The sequence below is a fragment of the Sinocyclocheilus anshuiensis genome, unplaced genomic scaffold (assembly GCF_001515605.1).
Source record: "Sinocyclocheilus anshuiensis isolate Anshui unplaced genomic scaffold, SAMN03320099.WGS_v1.1 scaffold1144, whole genome shotgun sequence".
Classification (NCBI taxonomy): domain Eukaryota; kingdom Metazoa; phylum Chordata; class Actinopteri; order Cypriniformes; family Cyprinidae; genus Sinocyclocheilus; species Sinocyclocheilus anshuiensis.
This window is the reverse complement of record NW_015551101.1, coordinates 897,728-907,969: the sequence shown is the minus strand read 5'-3', so window position 1 is coordinate 907,969 and position 10,242 is coordinate 897,728.

Here is a 10,242-nt window from a genome sequence, read left to right as displayed (position 1 = left end):
CTAAAACAGGACACTCTGTATTCCATCCATATGCAAGTAATCTAATAGTGATGAAAAGTAGGCTACATTGTCATAAGAGCTGTATCACAGTAACTATAAGGTTTTGAATCCAAAAGTCCAGTTGCATAAAATATTGTTTTCTTTAGCAGTGTTTGTCTATGTTGGTTTCCAAAAACATTGTTGTAATTAGGAACACAATAAAACCACATGGCATCCCTTACCAAAAAGTAGTATACTTCAAGTTTATTTTATTAAGTATACTTAAGTAAATTTCAAGTTTTTAAAGTATACTTTATGTAGTAAGTACACAAATATCAGTGTACTAGTAGTATACTTGTAAATGTACTATTTCAATACTCCTTGGGACTAAATTGGCCCACTTTCTAGTATATAAAAGTATACTTTTAAGTATACTTTAAGTATAACAGTAGTAAACTTTGAGTGCACAACTAGTTTACATCAAAATGTTTAGCTTGTACTGCAACTATACTAAAAGTGAATTTAAAGTAATTTTTAAAATCTGTAGGCTAATTTTACTTTTACTTAAGTATATTTTGTTTGAAGTATTGTACTTCGCTACATTTTAAAACACATTAATTACTGAGTTTAAAAAAAAATCGCTCCCTGAAACTACTGCAGTAAATAATGGGCAGGAGAGCAAACTGGGCTAAAATCACAAGATGCAGACGGACAAGACAGGCGTTAGTGGTGCAGACACAGCTGAAAACGAAACCCGTCGTATTCTGCTGAAGTTGAACTCGAAGGAAATGAAGTGAACCCTTGGCCATATTTATGCTCTATTATGCAGTGTAAGCTGTGTTTGCCTAGGGAGACCAAACTAGCGGCTTATAAAATCTCGACATCAACCCTTCACAAGCATGTATAGATAAGGTAAATACCTGCATTGTTGCATTGGTGGTTAAAATGAAGCTGTGACAGTTTAGCAAGAGGTTTTACACAAATTAGCCAAAAAGACAGTGGTGCTGAGTGTGCGATATATATCGTCTGCGATAATATTGTAATTGTTGTTTTAACGATGTGCGATTTGACATTATCAGTATTTTGCCAAAAATCAAACAAAACACTCCTACAGAGTGCCGTGAAGTCTAGTAGATTAGACTAGTGCACGCGCATTTAGAGTGCGTTCTTTCACTGCGTGATTCAGTCTGTTAAAATGCATTTAGAATGATCACAAAATTCAAGATATAGGGGCAGAAAAATTATATATTTATATCATTTCATATAGTAAATCAATATCACACGAAGAATGCCGTTTTTTCCTCCAAAAATCAGCATGATTACATATAGATTTTTTTTTTTACAACAGTTCAATAAACAAGAAGTTAATTAAGAGACTTGCGTTTTAGACACCATGTTGCCTGTTTTTGCTCTATTTCTACAACAAAAAAATTCCAAACACAGCCACCATAGCACAGTTTTGCGTCTCTGAGCAACATGATGGCATTTCGTTCCTGAAAGAATCAACCATTTAAATGATTCGGTTCAATCGCAATGACTCACATATTAACAGTGACTTGCTGACACCTACTGGCCATTTTAATTCCACATTTAAAGTATCTTTTGATTTTTTTTTTCTTATAATTTCAAATGAGTATTCAACATTTTATGTCTTATATATCAAAACATTATTTCTGGATTTGTAACTGCAAGTTAAACGCATTCATGTCCTGCATTAAACAGTGTGTAAATACATCTAAATGCCACTTCCGATGAAGCTTTTGTGTTTCCTCTGCATTGAAAAGATGAATTTTGTTGATACTGATTTAATTTGCCTGGTAACAGCCCAAATATCTTATTATTCTAAATAACTGATTCCTTTAATTAAAAACAGCTAGTTTGAGATTTATAGGCCTATACCCAGTGGTGTCAAACTCAGTTTCTGGAGGGCCGCAGCCCTGCAGAGTTTACTTCCAACCCTGCTCCAACACACATACCATGTAGTTTTCAAATAAGCCTAAATGATTAGATTAACTGGATCAGATGTGTTTAATTAGGGTTATATCTAAACTGTGCAGGGCTGTGGCCCTCCAGGAACTGAGTTTGACACCCTTGGCCTATCCCATTTTTGCCTCCCTCCCACTGTTAAAATGTAACTAAGTAATTTTTACTCTGAGTACATTTTAAATGAGCTACTTTTTACTTTTACTTGAGTAGATTTTTAGACTGGTACTTTTACTTGTACTTAAGTAAAATTTCATTAATGTAATGTACTTTTACTTGAGTAGAATATTTTCGTACTCTTTCCACCTCTGCTTAACCGTGTACATTTTGCTCAAAACCAATTATATGCTATAATACAGATATGTTGTTGCAGATGGCTTATTTATTTCAAAAATTATATTGTTCTTAAATCAGCAGCTTCCCATTGTTACATCCTACCAAGCTACAGGGGCATGTAGTCACCAAAGGTTTTTTTTTGTGCAAAATAATGTTCAATAAGTTGTCAAGGTATAGTTCATAAAAATGAACATTTTGTCATCATTTACTCCCCCTCATGTTTCAAATCTGTATGACTCTGTATGTGTTTGGAGAATACTGATTCATATTGTACGGAGAAAAAAGAACCCTAAAACATTTATTAAAATATCTTTTGTATTCCGTAGAAAAAGGAAAGTCATATAGGTTTGGAACAACATGAGCATAAATGATGACAGAATTTTCATTTTTGGGTGAACTGTCCCTTTAAGATATGTATTTATACAGAACGTTAGCCAGAAAAATATACACTGAAATAAAATAAATATTACTAATAGCCTCAGTATCCCCTATACACTTTACCTTATATAATATCTTAAAGGATAATGGTTTCAACCAGGTCCCATGACAAAGGTCCCCTAAGGCCACCAGGGAACTCTATTCTAAAACAGGAAACTAAAAACCGAAGGTGTTTTTGAGAGAAAGCATGAAAAACCTTTGACAAATAAACAGCAGACGCTCTAAAGGAGTTCAGCATTTCAGCAGAAGTCACTGGCTGAATGCCAAACAGTAGTTTTATAATATAGCTTCTCCCACTCTGAAGATGGCCTAAACAGCGATGCTCTACTTGGGGTTGTTAGATATATTTCACAGGCCTCCAACATGGAGAGATTAAATGCCAGGAAGCTGTTCCCATCTGTCTCCTCTGAATTCTTGGATTGAAAACAACACAGACCTAAATTCAAGAGACAGTCACCATCGACAGAAAAAGCATCAGGTTGGATGGTGAAAGCGCAGGGAGTCGCTATCTAATGATCCAGTGTGTTAGTGTGCAAGATCCAGGCGTAAAGGGGTGAAAAAGCTCACACAGCTGAAAGCATTTTACTAGAGAAAGCCAGATTAGGCTGTGCTCCCATCTAAAACCACACACATCCCAATGACCTAGATATAAAAAACAGATATTGGGCCCGGCTTCTCTACCCGCATTGCCACTGGCATGGAGAGGAGCTAAAGTGGGGGAGTGTGACTAAAAAACACAGGCTCATATTTCTCTAATTTCAGCAGCCTGGTCACTGGCTCTGACCTGGAGCTGTTGATTAGCCTGAGACGCCATTAAACCACAATGACTGACAACAGTCACTTAGCACCTGCTTTCAGCATGTTACCACCACGCCACACCTCAGCATGAGCATTTAATGACCAAATTTTGACTAATCACTGTCTTGCACGTGTGTTCATGGGAAACAATGTGAAAGTCACCAGGTAGTCAATGTTGGCAATGTTGGCAGGGATCACAGTCACCTTTAAGCATGAGTCAATTGGAGCCTGGTGGGGTCACCACAAAGAAGCCGCAGGCTTGCACAAATGATCCATGATTCATATATACACAGTGGGAGGGTGAATGGGAGTGCACATGATTTCAGAGCTGTCGGCGAAGGCCAATTATAGGCCTCTCTAGGTTGAAACAGGAGGTTTTAAGCATTAGAAAATGCATGTAATTTGTTTCACTCATGTTTGTCATTTTAGAACGGCAGAGCAACAACAAAGCTATAACAGAACCTGTTAATCCGTGGCATTATGGAAGGTATGCTGTACAAATTTGAAGTCATCTTTTCTAATCATGTGGAAGCCTGTCTGCCTCAGAGTAGTACAAAAAATAAAAAGAGCTAATTGTGTCAAAGTTATTTTTTTGTAAAATAAAAAGTCACAATTATGAGAGAAAGTTGCAAATGTGGGATATAAAGTTAAAAGTCGCAGTTAAGATACAAGGAAGTACAAGTAATAAAGTCATTTTTAAATATAAAGTAATGCTTGTGAGATATAAAGTGACAATCATGAGATATAAAGCTGAAAAATAAAGTTACAATTGAGATATAGTCACAGTTTTGAGATATAAAGCCGTAACTAGCCATAACTAATAAAGTCACAACTGTGAGATATGAAGTAACAGTTGTGAGATATAAAGTCACAATTCTGAGAAATAAAGTTGCAATTGTGAGAAATAGTTGCAATTATACAATACAATGTTACAACAATTGTGAAATATTACCGTTTTTTTCAACTGCTTACACACTAAATCTTTACTTGTCTCACCAGAACCACACGCCAAATCTGCAAAACTATACACTAATTCTCGGCCTTTGACGCCTTTGACTCTCGCCTTTGAAAACACTTATTGCGAAACACAACCCACAATTCTCTATGTAACACACAAAAATATAGCAGGAATTAATATTATGACAAAGGTGTTTGCAAATATTTGCTTTTGAGATGTGTTTGTGATATTTTGAATACAGTGCTTAATTTTGCAAGAGATGTGAGGCATTTTGCATTTTGTGTGTGCAATCCATGGATTTGTGTGTAAAGTTTTGAAAAAAAAGAGGCAAAATTTTGAAAATGTGCGTAAGCAGTTGAAAAAAAACTGTAAGTCACAATTCTGAGAAATTGCTGCAATTATGAAATATAATGTCACAATTGTGAGATATAAAGTTGCAATTGAGAGATATACAGTCACAGTTGTGAGACAAAGTTATTGAGTGAAATAGTTGTAATTATGAAATATAACAATTGTGAGACATAAAGTAACAATTGTGAGATATAAAGTCACATTTCTGAAAAATAAAGTTGCAATTGTGAGAAATAGTTGCAATTATACAATATAATGTCACATCCCTGTTGAAAGAATCAGCACATGCTGGTTAGGTATGTTTTGAAGCATGGCTGCTGGTTTGAGCTGGTCCTTAGCTGGTCATGTGCTGGTCCTAAGCAACTAGCTCCTGCTCAGGACCAGCTTAGGACCAGTACATTACCAGCTTAAACCAGCTCATGACCAGCTCAAACCAGCAGCCATGCTTCAAAACATACCTAACCAGCATATGCTGATTTTTTCAGCAGGTATATGTGAGATATGAAGTCACAACTGAGAGATATAAAGTCATAATTGTGAAACAAAGTTGCAATTGTGTGAAATTGTTGTAATTATGAAATATTTCACAATTGTGAGATATAGCTACAACTGTAAGACATAAAGTAACAATTGTGAGATATAAAGTTGCAGTTGTGCGATATAAAGCTGCAATTTATAAGAAATTAAGTCACAAATATTAGATAAATTGAGAAATAATCACAAATGTGAGAAATAGTTGCAATTGTGAAATATAATGTCACAGCTGTTAGACATAAAGTCGCGAATGTGAGACAAAGTGACAGTTGTGAGATGTTGCAGTTACGAAATATAAACTCACAACTCATAAAGTTTCACTGAGGTAGAAACAGGCTTCTGTATGATTATTGCTGCTACTTCTTTTTATTTTCAACTTCTCCGTCACTTAGCCAAAGTTTATATATATATTTTTTTTATTCATGTGACAATTGCATTTTGAGATAACTCGACTTTCAACTTGAATCTCATCATATTGTTTCCACAACAAATCAACTTGTAAGTGAATCAAAGATTAGTAGTCTTAACTGGGTTTACAGCTTTAAGACTACTGTAATCTGTCAAATTTGATTAAATGTGGCAGTTTAAGTTCAAATCAAATACACTTGATAACTAAAAAATGATTTTGTTTTCATGAAGAATTTGACCAAACTGAGGATTATGACATTTGATTGTCTAGGTGAAATACAAACCAAAGACTTATTTTTGTACATGTATGGTTGTCCAGATACCGCCACAAAAAACCCATTGTGAAGCATAAAACAGCACTCCTCGTTCATTTCACTTGTATAAGTATCACCATCAAAACAAGATATAATTTGCTTTGTAGCGTCCGCCAAGTGAAGACACATAATTTTATTGTTTCTGAGGGGACAGGTCAACAGAAATGAAGTGACGGTCAGCTGAACTGCAAACCATTGAACCCAAGACTATTGCTTTCAGTCACAAAATGACCCACAGGAAATGGCTGGAGCCTTTTGTGAAAGTAAACAGAAGGCCTACATCCTGTCTCTGTCCATCTCTGAACTGGATGTGATGGCTCAGCGTGAGAGCAGTGTTCTGTCTGTGGCTCCGGTTTTGATTGCTATATACCACAAGTCTCTGTGAAATGCAGGCGATGGCATGGCTCCACACCTGTTACTGAGGCAAACGGGAACAGGGAGGTGCTGCGTGGCTTGCGATCTGTTCCCGCAGCTGGTGGCAGTAACATTGTTTGAGTCCCTTCATTTTCCTTCCTTGTAAATAGATGCCTGAAATGTTTAAGCATTTAAGGGCAAAGCACATTTTTACCAACTAAACAGCATGCCTGGACATTATTAAAACAGTTTGTATAGAGGGATATTCTGGGTTAAATTAAGCTCAACTGGCAGAATTTGGGGTGTAATAGTCATTACCACAAAAAAAAAAAAAAAATCTATGCACCTCTTTTAAAAAGTCATGGTGGTCACAGTGAAGCACTTAAGCCCAAAGTCATGTAGACATGTACACTAGGGTACGCATACAGTGTGCGTGATGTAAATTTAATCATCAGCATAGTACACGTACTGTATACAGCCAGATTTTTCTTATATGCAATATGCACCTTGTTTGTTTGTTTGTTTTGCACTACACAAGGTGGCAACACTGAGCCGGCATATTCTTTCACAGTTAAAAAAGAAACTGATGAGATGGAACAACAACAAACTACCGAAAGATGACAAAAATAACAGAAGCCAGCACTGATAAGCTTTTAGGTGGGATGGTCAAGAGATCCAAGAGTACGAAGGCATTTTCATTGTTCATAACTTCCGGAGAAAAATAGCGTGGACACTGCTGGACAGAATAACATTTTGTAGTGTGCATGTGGCCTGCACCTGGTTTCATGCATGCTATCAAATGCTAAACATCCTTTTCGTAAAATACTTTGGCTTTAAATAGAAGTGAATGGGGCCATTTTTTGAAGCATTAGAAAAATGTGAAGCATATAATTTTATAAAAGCACTTACATTAAAAGGATGGTTCACCCAAAAATGAAAATTGGGTCATTAATTACTCACCCTCATGTCGTTCCAAACCCGTAAGACTTTCGTTCATCTTCAACATATTTTTGATGAAAACCGAAACGTGTTGTGGTACTCTCGTGAACGCGCGGCAAAGACTGACATGGAAGAGAAGAAATTGTTGAATAAAGTCATTATTTTTGTTTTCTTTGCGCACAAAAATTATTCTCGTGGCTTCATAAAATTAAGATAGAACCACTGATGTCACATGGACTATTTTAACGATGTCCTTACTACGTTTGAGCGTGGTAGTTGCGTTGCTGTCTATGGAGGATCAGAAAGCTCTCGGATTTCATCAAAAATATCTTAATTTGTGTTCCGAAGATGAATGAAGATGTTATGTGTTTGGAACCACAAGAGGGTAAGTAATTAATGACAGAATTTTTATTTTTGGGTCAACTATCCCTTTAATTATATTGTTAAAACTTGTGTATTAGCCTTTATGTTGTCATTGCAACAAAGTCGTTAAATTGGTTATTACTTTACACAGAAAACGTTAGTACACGTTTTCACACATGGTATCACATTGTTTAAATTTTTTGGCTGTAATATAGAAACAGTAAGTATTTTAACATTTACAGATCTGACCCCATTTGTCAGCGCCGATAGCCTCGTGGGCAACGCGTCGACGTATAGGTCTGTTGCACTTTGGGCATCCTGAGTTTGAGTCCCGTCTCTTGGGCCTTTCCTGATTCCATCTCTCTCTTATTTCGCTTCCTGTCCTTTCAAATTAAAGGCAAAAATTAAATAAAAAAAAAGATCTGACCCCATTTACTTCCATTGTAAATGCTTTACTGTAACCCAGATGTTTGCTTTTAAAAAAACTAAATAAATAAGAGGTGAAAATTACATTATACCACAAATGCTATCAACAAAAGTTGATTTGAAGTGAACCTGGACTATTGCTTTAAAACATTTAGCCCAGTGTTCAAAAGGATATAACAGGCATCTTTGGTGGGCTCTAATATTTTACATCTCCTATTTGTCCACCCATAATCCCGAAAGCTTACTTTTTTAAGGGCAGCTGTGGGGAAGCCTACAGTCAGTGGCCACCCAGAGCTCAACAAGACCTGTGCCAATTATCTTGTGTTGTTCAATCCAGATCTCCACCCTCAAGACGTTCATCCATAAGCAGACATTTCTACAGCATACTCTTTACCAGACTTGACTCGAGTAGCTATTTTTGGTGTCTGATATGCTGCCCACTAAAAAGCCTGATCGTTTGTAAATTAGATGACTCTACATCCGAAATATTCTCAGAGAAGTATTCTCATTGAATGATGTCATATCCTCTAACAAGTACTTTAACTGTACAGGAAGACTCTGTGGGAGAATATCTGACTGTATGAGAACTATGTTTTGATTGTTTGGCAGGCAACAGTTTTCTTTCTTAGATCATATTGGCATATTAACGGAAAGAGTTTCTTACAGAGTACATCATCATTTGGATCCAGATCTTGAAAGCGAAAACACTTCAAAATATGCAACACAACAGAAATGTACTCTCACTTTCTCTCACTCAACAGTAAAGTTTGATCAGAGTGGAAAGTGAAAGTTTTTATGTTTCTTTAACATTTCTTTCAGCTCATTGCTGAGCATGATATCCACCGCCATCTCGGAAACAATGTCAAATGGCACTTCTCATTGAAGTCTGTGCTACCCACGTACTATAAAATAGTTAAATACATCCAGAGCTGGGTAGATTACTCACAAATTGTAGTCTGTTACTGATTCCAAATTACATTACAAAAATGTTAGTAATGTAATCCATTACATTACACATTTTAGGCAATATAATCAGATTACTTTTAGATTACTTCTAGATTACTTTTGACCTAACTCGTTTATCACATTGATTTAAAAAGGACAATCTTGTAATTGATATAAAAATACTAATAGTAAAATAATATATTCCATTTTTTTGTAATTAACAGCATGAAGTGCATTAAACATTACATTATATCAAGGTTTTGCAAAAAAAATATAAATAAATAAAAATAAAACTGGGGTTTGTGAGTTTAATGAAAAGCTAATAAATCATACAAAAATTTCGAATTAAAATAAATAATTGTAAAACAACATCAAACAAAATTAAACACTTACTAAAAAATTTAAATGGTTTATTTTTTTAACCTGCATGTCATGTGACCATTAACCAATATCAATAACGCACTCTATCTTTGCTTTATTTACAATTTCGAAAATAATTTTTTACAGTGTAATTCAAAATATTAATAAATACTATAAATAGTACATAACACTGTCACAAACACTAACCTAAAATGAATAGATATGTTCTTTCTGAAGACTGACCGAGGGCCGGTCATACCAGTCGTGACCTCTTTCCCAAGAGAGCCTCAATCACCAAACATGGGAACGATTGCTGATCGGGTTTAACTCCAAAGACATTCCAGTTGAGACTATCAGCAGCAGTGCAATTTTCAAAGTTCAGATGATAAATGCTTCCAAGAGACTTTGACCTTCTGTGTGTCACTGATTCACACCAAAACACTTCATCATGCTCCTTTTGTGATATTACAGACCCAGACGGTGTCTCTGAGGGCTTGAATCCAAATAGCTGGGGACACAGCCTGACTAATAAAACAGAACAACCCACCCAGAATAAAAGTGAGCACGCACAGGACTGCTGGAAAATAAATCGCACCACAACTCGCAATTAGTGCCATTAAATAACAAAGCATTCATTTACTCTCTTCAGAGCTACAGCGTGTGAAGCTGTCAAGATATTTCACACATAGCAAGGTTTTTACAGCTTATCAGTCTTAAACATGTTTCTTACGCAACAAATCAATGTTCTAGACACAC